The sequence below is a fragment of the Hemicordylus capensis genome, chromosome 1 (genome assembly GCF_027244095.1).
Source record: "Hemicordylus capensis ecotype Gifberg chromosome 1, rHemCap1.1.pri, whole genome shotgun sequence".
Lineage (NCBI taxonomy): Eukaryota > Metazoa > Chordata > Lepidosauria > Squamata > Cordylidae > Hemicordylus > Hemicordylus capensis.
This window is the reverse complement of record NC_069657.1, coordinates 317,430,880-317,446,074: the sequence shown is the minus strand read 5'-3', so window position 1 is coordinate 317,446,074 and position 15,195 is coordinate 317,430,880. Positions and strand designations below refer to the sequence as shown.

Here is a 15,195-nt window from a genome sequence, read left to right as displayed (position 1 = left end):
AAAATCAGCAAATAAAAATGCAATAATGAGAGGCTTTGCCTACTGAAACCTGTTGCTTAGGTTTGAAAAGTGCAGAGGCATAATGTACAAGCTGCCTTTGGAATGTATGTTATAAGAACATTTGTTCAAGCACTCAGTTTCTACCATGTCTTAACAATAGTTAGAGGCCTTTCTCAGACAAAACAGAGACACTCAAAGCCACAGATGGTAGATACTGCTTATATAGTCCATCTTACTGAGTATATATGATTGCATGACAAAGAATTTGATCTAAGAATGCCATGTATAAGCACTACAGTTCTGTACGTAATTATTAAAATAGGGGGAAATGTAGGGGTGCTAACTAGATTTTTAAGTTGATCAATCATTGGCATTTTAACTAATGCATCACTAAACTGATTTTAAATAAAGTTACAATTCTCCAAAATGCCAACCTAGGTACTAGCATAGTACCTAGATACTGGGTACTAGCATAAAGAGTCCCCTTTACTCACAAATCCACTGATAAAAATTTGCCATCACTAGTTAAAATTAGGGGGTGCTTCTCACGATCAACAAAAATCGGGCTAGCAGAGTCCAAGCCCGGTGGTTCTGGAGCGGCAAACCCACTCGAGAAGCCCTCGTAAAAAGCAGGTTTGCGGAGCAAGCACTCCTGAAAACCTGCTTTTTGCGATTGTGAGTAGCCGCGGCGTGCCTTCGCACCACGCCTGCTTATAAGTAGACCCCCGGCCGGGAGGCTTAAAAGCGGCCTCCTGGCTCAGGGGTCTCCCCAGTATGCCCTGTGCGCTCGGAGCCTGCCATCGTGTGGGCGGCCGATCTGGCCACCCAGGGCTCCCTGCCCGCTCGTCTGTGGGGAGAGCGGGCTTAGCCCGCTCTCCCTGCAGTTCTTACAAAAGCGGGTCTCACGGATTGTGAGACCCGCCTCTAGCTCTCATAAGTAATCTACTTAAACCAATTGAAGCCCTAACAATACTTGGAGGATGAGGGTGATTCTCACAATCACAAGGATTCAGATTAAAGAATTAATAATTCTTTACAATATTGTTGTAAAGTTAAGAATTTTTTAATTACTTCATCAGTTTATTCCAGACATTCATTGAAAAGACAAGTTTTCTGAAAGATGTGTGTGAGATGTTGGGATGGGGTGGGGGTGGGGTGGGGGTGCAATTTCAGGGCTTTCCCTAGGCACCATTTTCCCTAGTTATGCCCCTGGTCACCGCAGAGCCGCACCATGGTGACACATGATCAAACAATCCGGGGTAGCAGAGCATGTGCTCTGCTAACCTCATTAAAGGGGGGCAATTAAGTGAGCTTAATTGAGCAGTGGAAACCAAGCTGGGCTCCCTTAGCTTCCACTGCCTGTGAGAATAGCCTCAGTGAATGAATGTTTATGACCACTTATCAAAGTGTTTACTTAACACATCTGGAGAGTAGTAGAATTCTCAGGGGCTGAGCTATAATTTGGTGGATGGGTTCAAAGTGGCTGCCAAAGAGGGGAGCGAACATGAGTTCACTCTTCCCTAGCTCCGCGGTCGAGAGTTCTCTGCTCCATTTGACAGAATCTGCAAACAAAATATTTACCACAAGTTTACACGTACATTTGGATAAATTCCTCCTTGGTAGAAGGTTGGCTGTTTATCCTGGGAAGCATTACTTTGCAGCTAAATTAATTTTTCCCCTTTTGGCCACATTTCTTGAAACTAATGAAACAAGCTGTTTTTCTTTTAGTGCTTTAGAGAGGACATTTCTGCACACATATTGTTATACTTTAAATTACATTTAATGAGCATAGTTATCTACCCTTTGTTCCATTCAACTAAAATTTCAGACATTTCCATCTGGCTAAAATGTAAGTAATTATTTCTGTTAACTTAAAATCAAAGTAGTTAGATTTCCTCATAGGAGTGTTCAAATGGCACTTTTTGCTAATTAACTTGGACAAAAGCATCATCTGCTAACATCTTCACTTTGAAGTATACGTTCAAGTGGAGAGCTGGTGGTAGCAAGCATGAATTGTCTCCTTGTTAAGCAGGGTCCGCCCTGTTTGCATTTGAATGGGAGACTATAATTATTCTATCTATCTATCTATCATATTTTTATACCAGCTAATATGTAGATCTCTAGTCAGTGCACAAATTTTAATATTAAAAATCACAATTTAAAGCACAATAAAAACAATATAAAACAAATTATTAAACTTATTAAAATTCTAATTAAAAGCTTGCAAGAACAGGAAAGTCTTGAGAGTCTTCCTGAAAACAAACAAAGAAGGAGATGCTCTTATTTCAGCAGGGAGCCTATTCCAAAGCCCTGGGATAGCCACAAAGGAAGCCTGCTCCTGAGTCGCCACCAGATGAGCTGGTGGCAACTGTAACTAGACCTCTCCAGAAGATCGTAAAATGTGGGAGGTTTCATGACAAAGGAGGTGCCCTCTTAAATAGGCTGGGCCCAGACCGTTAATGGTTTTAAAGGTAATAACCAGCACTTTGTATTTCACCCGGAAACATATCGCAAACCAGTGTATTTCTTTCAAAACCAGTGTTATATGGTCCTTTCGTGTTATCCCAGAGACCAATCTGGCTGTCACATTCTGACTACGTACAAAGGCCAGCCCCACGTAGACCGCATTACAGTAGTCAAGTCTGGTGGTTACCAGTATATGTACCTCTTTTTTTTTTTTTTAAGGTCATTCACCTCTAGAAATGGATGTAGCTGATGTATCAGCCAAAGCTGATGAAAAGTGCTCCTGGCCACTGCCTCAACCTGAGAAGTCCAGGAGCACATATCTGAGCATTGTAAAATATTCCCCTTAAGGGATGGGGCTGCTCTGGGGAGAACACCTGCATGCTTGCATGCAGAAGGTTCCAAGTTCCTTCCCTGACATCTCCAAGATAGGGCTGAGAGAGACTCCTGCCCGCAACCTTGGAGACGCTGCTGCCAGTCTGTGTAGACAATGCTGAGCTAGATGAATCAATGGTCTGACTCAGTATATGGCAGCTTCCTATGTTCCTATGTACTTTGATATCCATAGATGATAAGCAAACAGGTCATTAAGAGCAAACAGGTCATTCTGTTTTTACTTATTACAAGACTTGTTTGCCAAGTGTGTTAAACTAATAATTTCTGTACAAAGCAACTCTAATTCAGAGTAACAGGCTAAAATTGACTTGTGGTAAATTTATCTGTACCTTATGTGGATCTTGTTAAAAGAAATTACGTTGTTAGAGCCCAAGTGAAAGTTCCTGGTATTCAATTAATAGTAATAAATTTTAAAGGGAAACCTATGCAGTGCTCCACTTTAAAAGCATGCTAGGATCTAACTAAGCATTAAACCCAAATGTGTATTGACCATTCAGTGATCCGCTACTCTGCTGCAAAGTAATGGGATGAGGGCAGTTTGGCATGGAGGAGTGGCAAGGTTTGTATATGTGCATGTGCACTTAACCCTTCCCCACCAACTACATCTTTACTCAGTCTTCTTCTTTCCCAGCTGCTTTTCCTACCTGTAAGTTCCAGATGTGTGTTTACCTTACAAACAGGCTTCTCAAACCCTTCAGAGGAAAAAGCAGATCGGCTAGCAATTTTAAACAGAACCCCCAGCAAGAGGGATAGGTTAGCCCTCTTTCCTGCCCGTGCAGTTTCTCCTTTCCCAGTCAGTCCCTTGTTTTGCCCTGTTTTGTAATGCAGAAGTCGGCACACCTCTGGGAAGCTTGCTTGGCAACTCCTGCTCCCGCCTGGTCAATAAACTTGCTTTCAGAGACCCCTATATCTCCATGGTGTCCACAGAGATGCCAGGGGACAACACATGGCCCTGCCCAAGAGTCCAGTGCCAGCTGTCGCCAGCTTTTGTCAAACACTTTTTGTGTTTCTCACGTAGAAGAGTTCTGGAAACTGCCACCTGCTGACTGAATATGAGGCTATTCACACGCGCATGCCAAACCGGACTAAGAGAGCCCAGCCCGGTTTTGCACATGCGTGTGAACTGCTAGGATCACATCCGATCATGGCAGCACCACGGTGGCAAACGTGCTTGTAGAGCTTCCCCTCGAAATGGGGTTAGGAGAGAGAGCGCTCTCCTAACCCTATGTTTCCAGTCGTGTGTCAGCCGCGGCTGCTGGCAGCCATGGCTAGCAGGCTCGGGGGTAGCATCTCAGTAACGCACAGCGCACTTGCACTGTGCATTATTGGAGCTCAGGGGGGCGATGGGGGGGCCTCGTGTCCCTCCACGCTGACCCTTGGACCTACCAGCAGGAGCTGGTACTCATCTGGGTGGGCAATCTGCCCGCCCAAGGAGGAAGAGCTGCTCGTCTGCGGGGAAGGTACGTCTAACCTGCGTTCCCCGAAGCCCACTCTGGAGCCCTTCTCACTACTCGTGTGAAGAGTCTCCATGTATAGTTTGACACAGTAAGAATAAGATGGATAATAATGGAGCTTGAAACATCCAAAGATATGGTAGGTATTGTTTTTAAGTAGGTAACCAGCAATTCATTGTTCCTCTGGCTGTTTTGTTCTTCTCATGGACTTCTGAGGAATTGTTTAATCTTCTGGCTGTGAGATTTACTCTCTAAGTAGATAGTCTCAAATGTAGCCTTCTTAAAAGCCACCCAGCTTTCAGCAGGAGATGCTGGCAACTCTATGACATCCAGCTTAGGAATTATAGGATGTATCACCATACATTCTGAAATATCTACATAAGAAGCTGACTTATTATGAGTTAGACCATAAAGCTGGTGTGACCAAGCTCAGGAATGTACAGCAACTCCCTGACCTGGCTGAACTAAAGCTTAAGTAGGAAACTTAAGCTAAAGGAGGATCTTTTAAAAAACAAACATATTTTCCATATGTCCTTTCCCGCTCAGATGCAGGAAGGGCTGAAGCCAATACCAGGGCAAAATTAGTCTGGGAGAGGAGTTACAGAAAGGGAGCCCACCCCCTGTATTTAATAGGGACAAAGGGCTTCCATGAGCTAGACCAGAGTGCTTTCCAGATTAGACCCTGCAATGGGGTCATGACGTATCTCCAAAGTGTGCTTCCTGTGTTCTGACACTGCAGCCCTACACTGTCAGTAGGGTGCGGTTCACATTTCGGATGTATTGTTTCTGATTTAATCGCTGCAATTTATTGCTATAACATTGTATGTCCAGCGTAAAAAGTTTGCTGTTTTATCTGGTTGTTAGTTTTCGCAAGACTGCTCCCCTTGCTGGTAGCTTTGCTGTTTGCAGTTTGAATGTGATTTGCCTGAAATGAAACATTTTGCTGCTGTTGTGTGGGTAACCTGGAAAGCGCCCAGGTAAGTCAGGGATTTCTTCCAGTGCTCAAAAGCTTCCCAGAGCTGCAGCCTGTTCCCTAGTTCAGGGACTGAACCTTTAAAAAATGGTCTGGGTGAAAAATAGTTGAAATGTTGTAGGAGCCATCAAAAACATCCCCCCCAAAAAGAGGTTCATCTCTCATGGCCTTATGTATGCATTGTGACTTTTTCATTCAACTAAAGTTGAAAAGTATGGGAGAATGTCTACTTGAATGCTTTCCCATCTTGAAACTTTTCTCATTACTTGAAATAATTGGACTGGAGGCTTTGTGTTAAATAAGACATCTTTCTATATCTGAATATTTACAGTGGTTCCTGCAATTCTTATTTTTCAATTTAAAAAATCAGTGGCAACCTTACAGCAAAAAAAGAGAAAAGAATAGAAAAGAAAGAAAGAAAACCCTTCATGTGATAGTCAAATATACAGAAAACAACCCGAAGTTGACGTAAAGAAAATAGTATATTAAACCTTATATCTGCTCACAGCTAAATTATCTGTTAATAAAATTTCCCCAAGTTGTCATTTTGCCAAAATATGTAAAATATTTTGGAAGCTTTATTAGTCTCATTAAAATGAAGTAGTACTTTCCTTTCATCAGTATTTGTATACCAAACTCTTATTACCTTCTTTTAAGTATCTGAAGATCATGCAAGTTGGGTTGTAGCCTTTCTCTCTAATGCTCCTTCACCCTCCATCCTCATCCTTTCTCATTCTATGGTTCAGCAAAAACTTCCATAAGACATCCTTGTTATTTGGGGCGAACTTTTTCATTTTAAAGCTGGCAGGTATAACAGTAGGACTGTGCTGAATGTTTGCCTATTTTGATTTTGGCGGTGAAGATGGGCTCTGTTTTTGGCTTCAGCTGAAAGCTGAACCACTACATTTTTTTAAGCCAGGCCAGCTGGTTTGAACTGTTTTCAGGGTCAGGTCATCAGGATTCTTGTAAGCCAGTGCATTACCTACAATATAGGGATAATACTGGCCTATTTTAGAGGGATGTTGAGCTAATGTATGTGAAGTGCTTTGAACACTTTAAATGCTCTGCATAGATACTTTTTGCTACATGAAGGGATATATGATCGTAGTTTCTTCTTTTTCTTCTTGCTACTAATTTTCCTTGCTGCTTGAATCTGTGTAGGTTGAAACCCACACAGTTTTGCTGCAAGGGCCATATGATGGTCTTGGTACAGTGTTTAATCAATCTGCTGACTTTTAGGATCCCAAGTAGTGGCAGTTATCTGATATGAATAGGTCAGATTAGCAAGTGGTGGGTTGTGTGAGTAAGAAGGTGGCGGGACTAAAATCCTATTCTGAAGCAAGGAAAATTCTTCTCCCCCCACCTTCATCCTCTGTCACAACCTTCATGTCAATCTGCATCACTTTCCAACACCCTCAATTTAGTGCTTTGGTAGTCTACTAGAAAAGCAGGAAACAGTCCTGTTTAAGTAAGACGGTGCTACGTGGCATGTTATTTCTGGAGCCAGTGTTGCATTTTAGCCTCTTTGAACAGTCATGATTTCCCATATTTGTTGTGCAGCTACACATGGGACTGGGGCTTGCTGAGTGCAGTCTTATGATTTGTAGATCTTGCCACAAAGAGTTAGTTCTACGGATGCTCACGGAACCGGTTCAGAGGCCCTTTATGGACCTCTGAACTGGTTTGAAAGTTCAGCAGTTTGGCTGGTCTTTCTCAAAGGTGGTGGTGGGGGGTAACTTTAAGGACTGAGGAGTCCTTAACCTTAAGCAGTCCTCTCCCCCTGCCCAGCCGCGTTTCCCCTGCTGGCACTATCATTAAAATCAGTCCTGTGTGGCAGCAGCGTACCTCCTTGCCACCCTGGTACGTCACAGACATGCACACTATTTTAGCTAGATGCTGTACTCAGAATAACATTGGGTCTGATTCCATATTATATAATCTTCTAATTCATTCCACCACTTGCTCAGGCGATCAGTGTCATTCTTCCATAGTTTTCTCCCCTTCACCCTGAAAACAGTACAGGTGAGACTCGGAAAATTAGAATATCGTGCAAAAGTCCATTAATTTCAGTAATGCAAATTAAAAGGTGAAACTGATATATGAGACAGACGCATTACATGCAAAGCGAGATAAGTCAAGCCTTAATTTGTTACAATTGTGATGATCATGGTGTACAGCTCATGAAAACCCCAAATCCACAATCCCAGAAAATTAGAATATTACATGGAACCAAGAAGACAAGGATTGAAGAATAGAACAATATCGGACCTCTGAAAAGTATACAGTGTACTGTGCTTGATTGGCCAGCAAACCCGCCTGACCTGACCCCATAGAGAATCTATGGGGCATTGCCAAGAGAAGGATGAGAGACATGAGACCAAACAATGCAGAATTGCTGAAGGCCGCTAATGAAGCATCCTGGTCTTCCATAATACCTCATCAGTGCCACAGGCTGATAGCATCCATGCCACGCCGCATTGAGGCAGTAATTGCTGCAAAAGGGGCCCAAACCAAGTACTGAATACATATGCATGCTTATACTTTTCAGAGGTCCAATATTGTTCTATTCTTCAATCCTTGTCTTCTTGGTTCCGTGTAATATTCTAATTTTCTGAGATTGTGGATTTGGGGTTTTCATGAGCTGTACACCATGATCATCACAATTATAACAAATTAAGGCTTGACTTATCTCGCTTTGCATGTAATGCATCTGTCTCATATATCAGTTTCACCTTTTAATTTGCATTACTGAAATTAATGGACTTTTGCACGATATTCTAATTTTCCGAGTTTCACCTTTATATCCACACTGAAACCTTCAAGCTTCTCACGTATCTTAACTGATGCCTTTGCTGTTCTAAACACCTAGGCTGCTTCTTCATATTTGCAGGGGCTGTACACAAATATATGTATGTATTGCCGTCAGTGGGTTTGGTGCAAACTTTAATCTATATAAAAATCTATGTCTGTTAAATTAAACAAACATAAAGGATTATGTGAACACCTGTCTGATTATGTGGCTTGGAGTGTAACACCAATGGAAGGAAGGGATTCTTGTGTCTGCTTTCAGGTATATTGCATCAAGCGTTGCTTATTATAACAGACCTATGTTCTGCTCGTGAGCTTTTTGTTTGTATGGTGTGTTAGAAAATAATTTTCTGTTGTCATTCCCACATTTCATAAAAAGAATGGCTGCCAAAAAAAAAAGAAGCATGGAATGGAGTAGACTAAACACAGATGTTTAGAAATGCATTAGAACAAGGTTAGGTTACAGCTTACCCTAGCCTGACCCCCTGAGCAGAGAAATTCCTGCTTTCATTTTATAGATCATGTGTTAAACTTGATACACTTTGGCTCACTCAGTGTAGTGTAAGGATATCTAGGGAACACAGGGAGAGAAATAGAGAGACATTTGCAGAAAGGGAATGTAATGTTTGGGATGCAGCCCTGTGCTTTACAGCAGTGAGCATCAATCACACCTTCCAAGAACAGCCTAGGCCTAGTTCTCACTGAGGTGGTAAAACCTGTGTATGGCCTGTACCGCTTCATGCTGCTGGTGGAGTTCACATTATGTACTGCCTTACTCATAATAAGCAAACGATTCCTACTCATAACGAAGCAGAATGTCAGAGTATTTCCATTTTATAGATGGGCATCTAAGAGCTTATTGATGCACATGCATGTCATTTAATTACTGTAGCTTCAAACACGGGTAGACCCCTGGCTGGGAGGCTACAAGCAGCCCCACATGGGGCATCCTGGGTCTTCTGGGGGCTGAGCAGCTCCCGATCCCCACAGCCCCCACTGGCTCCATGTCAGAGCTGGTAGTTGTGTGGGCGGCCGATCTGGCCGCCCAGGTCTACATGTTTGATTGTCTGTGGGGGGAGCAGGCTAAACCTACTCTCCTCGCAAACCACTACAAAGCCCTTCACACCGCTCATGTGAAGCGTCCCAATGTGTCCTAAGGGCTCTTTTGAAGGCTAGTAAAGATGTTAAACCACAAATGTCTATAGGGAAGGCATCCCACAGCCTAGGAGCACATTCCACAGCCTAGAAGGCCCGCTCCTGAGTCACCACCAGACAACCTGCGGGATATGGAGACGGACCTCTCTTGATTATCTTAATGTGCAGTGGGGATCATTTAGAAGGAGGCGCTCTCCCAGGTAACCTGGTCCTAAGCCACTGAGGGCTTTCAAAGTAATTACTAGCACTTTTTATTTTGACCGGAAACAACTGCAACTTCTTTAAAACAGGTGTAATATGGTCTCTCCGAGACACCCTGGAGACCAGTCTAGCTGCTGCATTTTGAAGCAACTGAAGTTTCCAAACCACATACAAAGGCAGCCCCATATAGAGCACATTGCAGTAGTCAAGCCTAGAGGCAGAGAGTGCAGCACAGTACTGAGATCATTATCCTCAAGGAACGAACGCAGCTGTCGTATCAGCCTAAGTTGATAGAAAGCGCTTTTGGCCATAGCCTCAACCCTGAGAAACCAGAGTGAGGCCTGGGTCCACAGCTACGTTACACTCCCAAGCTACGTACCTTTGGGAGAAGTGCAAACCCCATCCGGAACAGGAAGATCTATCACATCCTTTGAAGTATGACCCTCACCATGGGTACCTCCATCTTGCTTGGATTCAGCTTCAATTTATTATCTCTTGTCCAGTCCATTACTGCCCATAAGCAGGCATTTAGGGGGGCTATGCCATTTTCTGATGATGTCATGGAGAAATAGATTTGGGTGTCATCAGTATATTGATAATACCCTGCTCCAAATCTCCTGATGATCTTGCCCAATGGTTTCATGTAGATGTTAAAAAGCATCGGAGAAATGATGGAGCCCTGAGGGACACCATACAATAGCTCTCATTTCAGAGAGCAACTATGTCCAAGTGGCACCATCTGAAATCTACAAGAGAGATACGAACTGAACCACTGCAAAGTAGTGCCACCTATTCCCAAATCCTCCAAGCGATTCAGAAGGATACCATGGTCGACAATATCGAAAGCTGCAGAAAGGTCCAAAAGAAGCAACAGAGTCACACTTCCTCTGTCCATTCCTTGGTAGAAATCATTCATCAGGCTGACCAAGGCTGTCTCCACCCCATGGCCTGCCCTAAAGCCAGTTAGAAATGGATCTAGATAATCAGTATCATCCAGAACTGCTTGATCAGCCACCACCCTCTCAATTACCTATGTCTCATTATTTTGTTAACAAATCAAAATTGTCTCATTATTTTGTTAACAAATCAAAATTGGAACAAATTGCAGTTCCCTAATTCCATACATGACATGGAACTGTGATTTATTTCAAAGCAAAAGTTATACTTTCTCCCTCTTGCATGTAGATTGGGGAGAGTGACCTTGGTTCTATCACACTAGGAGAAACAATGGTTTCCTGTTATGTATGAACCAGACATGGAGAAACATGAGAATATATCTGGCCTGCTATAGTGTAGGCAATCAGATTTACTACATCCATGCATGTGATAGCCATAATAATACTTCAGCATGTGCTTATTCCTGTACCAGCCTACATGACTAACACACAGGGATGGGAGAAAGATGTGTGAATCTTTAAGAGTTCCAATATGTTATTACTTTGCCAAGTCTTGTAAACAATCATACCACCGGTCTTGGATGAGTACTGCCAAGCAACCTGACTTTTTTTTTTTTTTTAATCCATTTTAGACCACAAATGACTAAAATAGGGGTTTCAGCAGAAAGGATACTAAAAGTGTTTGTAGCTAGGAATTTTTGTGCATTTGTTGCACATTATATTATCCTTGATCAAAACATCCTGAGAATGGGGGTTACTTGACACACATCTCTAATACCACTGAAAAACAGAAGGTCAGTAGATAATTTTTAATTTAAAAGCCAGTATATGAAAGGCTTTTAATTTTAGATGGGGGACAGAGATGAAGAAAAAATGTTGGTATACGCTTTCTTTCTGAACTGCTTTTGTTGATTTTCCTTGTGTTTTAGGCTGCCAGAAATTTGTTCTGCAAAACTCTTGGTGTCCATATCTTAATGGATTGCTGTAGCCTATTAACTTCTCAATTCGTCCATTTCACTGTTTCGTGAGAATATTAGCCAGCACAGATCCTGGAAAAGTTACATGTAAGTCCTGTTTCTGATTTCTAGCATGCATTGAACTCCTATTTCATTAAAAATGAATATTGTAGAAAGAATATATTTCTTTCTGACTGGCAGAGAAAAAAGACAATCCATAGAGCACTTGTTAAAGCATCCTAAAAGCTATAATTCAGCAGATAACATTAGGCTGTGAATAAATTGATCCTGAAGTACTATTATTGTCTCTTTAAAAACTAAACGGTGAATGTAATTTTGTCATTTTGTGGGCTTCCTAAGTACTTTTCTTCCACAGCACAAAGTACTTTATAAATAGCTTAGGTATTTGTCTCAAAAGCATGCTAGGTTGACTTTTTTATTATTATTTTAAACATTTAAATATTCATGGTTAGGTGTGGATATCTTGAACTGACTGATGGCTCATTTTGTAAACCAGTTGTCTTTACAGTATGGTTCCACTGTGAACTCATTGTAATCAAAAGAGGAATCCATAGCCCTTGACATTTCTGACAAATCTTTTTTTTTTTTAAGCTTCCAAAAGCATGGCATCTACATGTGACATACTTTGGGCTATAGATTTCTTTAGAGATATCAGCATGTGACAGGAAAGCACTTGTTGTTTGAATCCATCCCATGAAAAGGTTGCATTTCAAATATACAGGCACCCTAGATGGAAACCTAGGGTGGCACATTTTAAGTAGTGCCAGCCATTCTGGAGGCAGAGCAGAAGTTTTGTTTCCCACTGCTGCCACTGTGACTGTCTCCCTGCATAAGCTGAGAGTGCACCCCAGAATCCTTTGGAAAATTGCAGGGGAATTAGGCACATGGGAAGCTGCCTTATAGCGAGTCAGACCATTGGTCCATCTAGCTCAGTATTGTTTACACAGGCTGGCAGTGGCTTCTCTAAGGTTGCAGGCAGGAGTCTCTCTCAGCCCTATCTTGGAGATGCCAAGGAGAGAACTTGGCACCTTCTGCACTCAAGCATGCAGATGCTCTTACCAGAGTGGGGCCCCACCCCTAAGGGGAATATCTTGAAGTGCTCACATGTAGTATCCCATTCAAATGCAAACCAGGGCAGACCCTGCTTAGCAGAAGGGACACTTCATGCATGCTGCCAGAGTCAAGATTCTCCACTTGAAGCTGTGTGTAGATGCAGACTGTTACCTAGCATGTATCTGGAAAAAAGTTGAATTAAAAAGTAGGCTAATTAGGTCAGGGAGAGGGAGACAGAAGAAGCGGTAGCCGGTAATCGTGACGGAGCTGGTAATCGTGTGGGCGGCTGATCCAGCCATCCTGGTGAGTTCCCTGCTCATCTGCGGAGAGCGCGGGCTAAGCCCACTCTCCCCGCAGAGCCTGGTTAGGCTCTATACATGGATTGGGGGTAGAGCCTTATAGTTGACTTCTTGCACAGCTAACTAATTTGATACATTCCAGAGATCATTTAAGGGATCCATTAACAATGCAGCCTTCTTGCTATCTCTATAAAGTGAGGACAGCTCATGTTTTTCATGAAACATTTTGTACTAAAACACCAATACCAGAGGACAAAATATCTGCACATAATATCAAGTATGCAGGCTGCAACATTATGAAGGGTTCAGTGTCCCTTCAAAATACTGACATTAGGGGATACTAACAAAATACTGACATTCTCAGTCATTGTTTGCAAGTATTTTCACTTGCTATTTGTTCAGTTTTGAGTGGCTGGTAATTCCTTTTTTAATTTTTGATTTTTAAATTTCTGAAAGCCTTTGGAGCAATTTTTATAATTTACTCTGTTCTATTGATTTGATGTTTATGATGCATCAGTTGCTTACTTGGTCTTGCTGTTCTGTAATTTTAAATGTTTTACATTATGTTTTGATTAGAAACAATGGGTGTAATTCAGATGGACATCCAGGTGCTCGTCTTCACCCACCCATCCCATCCATAAAAGTCTTCCACTTTGTTGCTTTTTTCTATATATATTCAACTTCACACACACACACCATCCATGTTTCTGTGCAACTTGTTAATGCATTAACATCTTGTTTACACACAACTAGAACTAGATCCACTCTAGAATGGTTGCACATGTGTATGCGGGGATTCATTCTGTTTGCAAAGAGAAGATATGAATTTAATCATTATTTTGTTTGTGATGTTATCAGAAGGTGTTGAGCGGTCAAGCATCTGTCACTGTCATGCATGATAATAAAGCTAATGCAACTGCTGACACTTGAAATAGGACAACATCATAGTGAAAAACTGCTATTTCCCTTTTTACATCTTTACTGAAAACTGCAATATGATGTTGCTGAAAACCTAATAATAAATTAAGATCAATGCCATTGGTGTCCTTGGTGAACATAGAATTAAAACGTGGAATCATTTAACTGTGTGTGTACATGGACACACATATATCTTGAAATATTTTGGCTTCCTGCCATTGCTGTGTTAATCTAATAGATCAGCAAAATGCCACTTAAGTTGTAATGCTTTAAATTATTTTATTTCTTCACACTTGGCTTTGATGGTGTGAAGCTCTTGGAGGTCACAAGCTGTGTCTTCTTCTTCTCAGCCCAGATTGGGAAAGCTTCATTATATATCAAAAGGTTGGTAGCAATACACAGGAATGTCATGCTTGAGAGGAGGGAACACACAAAGAGAGGTTTCAGTGGGCCCTGGTGGCGGGGAGCCAAGGATTACAGCAAGATTCAAAGGCTTGCTGTTGGATATACTCAGTATTAATTTGCAAAAGAAAAGAGCAATGTGTATTTTAAGAGCATTTATTGTGGTTCCCTTTTTGTGTCTTTGTCAAATCCAGTGATACAGATGCTGCTGAGTAATAATCACAGGTAATTTGAACCTTAGTGGGGAGACTACCACACCCCCTGTAAATTGTGTCCTGCTAACGAGAGCATTTCTCTGTAGGTCAGTCAGCATCTTTTATGGACTTCTCATAGAATATCTTGTGTGCCAAATGCCAGACATATGTTTGAAGTCAATGCAGTGAAAGATTACTTAAAAGACAGTGCTGCTGAAATCCACTTTCTCTAACCTTAGCCAGTGAAATGAAAATTCTTCTTACCACATAAGTTTTATTATTACTGCAGTTTCTGTACTTCCCTCTGTACTTGCCACTTGCTGCACAGTCATTTAGTGTCTGTTCTGAGGGCATTGTGGTTGTAACTGAGTGATGTATGACCCATTTTTCATAACACTTTTAAATGCTACAAAAGCAGAAGTACTTAGAACTTCTGCAACATGAAATAATCTCCCTAAAAACATGTTGTTGTTGTTGTTGTTGTTGTTGCTGCTGCTGCTGTTGCTGCTGTTAATCTATTATGTAGTACTTCTAGTTTAAGTGCTTTACAATAATCATTTTGTTAATCCTCTCATTCATCCTCACATCTCACCCTGTGAGAGGGGAGGGGTTCATTTTTGTTCTGTTCTGCAGATAAGGAACTGAGGCTAGGATAGAGAGACATTCACAAGCTTCCATCAATTTAAATCAGGGCAAATGAATAAAGAGTTGAGGACAGGGAAGAATTGAAGGGGGGAAAGCACAGAGTCTAAGTATTGGGCAGAAGGGACATGAGAGAAATAGGGAGGCAATGCTTCTGAAGGTGGGCATTTGTTTTATCCCAGTAGTATTGGAGGTACAGACGGGTAGCTCCTTCCTCCACTGCCAGGATAAAATGAGAGGTAACCAGGAGGCTAACCATGCAGAAGGAGGCTATTCTGTGGCTCTGCCCTATGCCAGCATAGACTGAGTTTTCTGGATGGAAGTCACCTTAAGTGGCACAGCAGGAAAAGGCTTGACTAACAAG

General features: G+C 41.9%; 1 protein-coding gene across 5 annotated transcripts in view; it reads left to right on the top strand.

Moving 5' to 3' along the window:
- The window catches only part of BACH2 (BTB domain and CNC homolog 2), a 265,324-nt gene that overhangs the window by 142,339 nt on the left and 107,790 nt on the right, over window positions 1–15,195 (top strand). For 3 of the 5 annotated variants that reach the window (XM_053287400.1, XM_053287401.1, XM_053287402.1), the window contains exon 2: window positions 11,276–11,410. The exons of 1 other annotated variant lie outside the window; for it this stretch is intronic. The gene's annotated coding sequence lies outside the window, so the exon portion shown is untranslated. Of the gene's footprint in view, window positions 1–11,013; window positions 11,141–11,275; window positions 11,411–15,195 lie in introns of those variants that run through there. One more of the 5 variants, XM_053287403.1, reaches the window with a different exon arrangement.